At 43.2% G+C, this 2,477-nt stretch overlaps 1 pseudogene; it reads left to right on the top strand.

Annotated features, from left to right (window-relative positions):
- The first annotated feature begins 1,966 nt into the window (after positions 1 to 1,966).
- LOC112469348 lies at positions 1,967 to 2,085 on the top strand (annotated as a pseudogene).
- Positions 2,086 to 2,477: the final 392 nt, after the last annotated feature.

The following is a 2,477-nucleotide window of genomic DNA, read 5'->3' as shown; positions in this document are numbered from 1 at the left end:
GCTGTGTATTCTAGGGGTAGGGTGAATATTGGGTTTTTACATTGGAGTGCCCACTTAGGTAGCTTTGGCCATGAGATCCAAGACAGACAAACATAGATAAGGAAGAACAATCAATACAAGGAAGGATCAAATCCCGTGAGTGGTATATGGAGAGTGAGGCTAAAGGAAGCAGGCAGGACAAATGGCAAGAGGAGGCAGCGTGTGACCTGGCTTTTAAAGGAAGGAGGAGAAAAATGGGCCAAAAAAAAAAAGAAGTCATTCAGCCTGATGTTCTAATTCTCTAAACCAGTGGGTCTCAGACTTGAACATGCATCAGAATCACCTGGAGGACTTATTCATATAGTATGGGGAGGGGGAAATTTCTCCTCTTTTCCTCTTTTAGTTCTTCTGACTGGTCTAATAATCAAATTGACATGAGACAGATTAACACGAGAAAGGAATCAAATTTAATCACATATGTACGTATTGGGGTTCCGTAAGAGTATTGGATCCAAGGACAAATCTAGCAGTAGAGGCTTATATGTCACCTTGAGCTGAGGAGAAAGGGTGGGGGGTGGTAGTAGTTTGGGACTTCAAAGGGCAGGGTGGTGGGAAAGCAAACAAATATCTGCTGGGCCATCTTTAACAAGGGGACACAGAGAGGACTTTCATGAAGTGTGCATTTCTAGGTCCCTCCCTGTCCATTACACCTAGTTTATATTAAACTATAGTTACCAATGATGACAGCTCCTTTTTGAGAGCAGGTTCTCTATCTAAATTTTTTTAGGCAGTTGTGGGGAAGGTCAAAGGTTTTCCTTGAGTCTCCTGTTTCTTTAAAATAACCAGCTTAAAATAATCAATATCCCAAAGAAGCATATTTTGGATTGGCAAACTCTGCTCCCTTTCAACATATTTCTGGGCTCCCACCCCAGAATTTCTGGTTTAGCAGATCTAGGATGGAGCCTGAGAATTTGCATTTCTAGCTTGTTCCCAGATGACCTTGATGTCACTGGTCTGGAGACCAACTCTGAGAATCGCTGATCTAAAATAATAGCGAGGAAGAGTTTGAAGTTTTATTTTGCAAACTTGGCACATCAGTATCCTTTGGAAAGACCAGAATTAGGCCTGGTCAGGGACAAGAATAAGGAAAGGTCACAAAGCAGGATGATGCTGGGAGAGGATGGAGCCAAGAGATGCAAACCCCAAAACTAACTCGGGAAGCAGATGGAAGAGAACAAGAAGACGCTGCCTCTCAGTTGCCCATGAAGACCAGGCAGACGCAGAGCATCTGTTTATGCACCTGCAGTCTAGGGACACTCAGGAAAGGGCCCCTGAAACCAGAGACTTCATCCTTTGCCTATCACAGGTGTCTGAAATGACAACACGAAGGTTTGATTTAAAAGAACAACAAAACCTCTGGGCACTTCTCTCTAAACTTTTAATGAATTCAGCCAGAATAGATAGTTGGAACTTAAATCTTTGTTCAACCCCAATTCTGCTGTGCACTGGTGGATTCCGTTGCCTCCCCTCACTGTTACGGCTGAGCTCCCGACTTACGTGAAGGCCATGGAGGCTGAGATAACTCCCACTTTTACATCTTGCCACCCCGCTCACCCTTACCCCCACAAAGAGAACAGTGATTTACACATAATAGATTCCTTTACAGAGTTAACAGTTGTCAAATATTAACAGCTAATAGTTGGCGAACTAGACAAATAAGCAGGGGGCTCTTTTTCATAAGACGGCTGATTTTAAACTCTTTGTTTTATGCGCGCATACGTGCTGCATGAAGTTATAACTTGGCTTCTGGGCCCAGCTCTGACACTGAGAAGCTGAGGAGCCTTCGCTTCTCTCAGGTTATTTGATCTTCCATCAGTCAACTGGAGACAAATGCCCAGACAAATGCCCAGACAAAAGCTTATCTCATAGGATTGTGCAGAAGAGGCTAAAGTGAAATGGGTGAAAAGTGCCTTTTAAACTCTCAGGAGTCTACAGCCATGCCACCCTGAACAAGCCCCATCCCCTCTGATCTCAGAAGCTAAGCAGGTTCGGGCCTGGTTAGTACTTGGATGGGAGACCACCTAGGAAGACCAGGTACTGTAGGTTTAAAAAATAAATAAATAAAAAATAAAGGATTGTAAACTGACAATCCTTGCAATCTGTGAGGTCAACCAAGAGTCGCCTCACCTAAAATAAATAAATAAATAAAATAAACTCTCAGGAATACTGCAAATACAAGGGGCTTCTTTGGATATGACTTTTCTCCACTGTTCACTTTGGTGTGAATTCTTGGCTGATTTAGTCGCTGGATGACAAATGTACCTGCCCTGTCCTTGAGAAAGGAAGTCAACTCACTTCGAAGCTCTTCAGGGAAACACAGTCTGTATGAGAATTGAGATCAGGTTGCAGATCCCCTAATAACCAATGATAAAATTAATAGATTCATATCAAAAGGGGAGCAGAGATCCTGATGGAGATCATCCTCCCACAGTAGTACT

The sequence above is a fragment of the Pteropus alecto genome, unplaced genomic scaffold, assembly GCF_000325575.1.
Source record: "Pteropus alecto unplaced genomic scaffold, ASM32557v1 scaffold146, whole genome shotgun sequence".
Classification (NCBI taxonomy): domain Eukaryota; kingdom Metazoa; phylum Chordata; class Mammalia; order Chiroptera; family Pteropodidae; genus Pteropus; species Pteropus alecto.
Note: the sequence above shows the minus strand (reverse complement) of the source record. Positions and strands in the feature narration are given on the sequence as shown.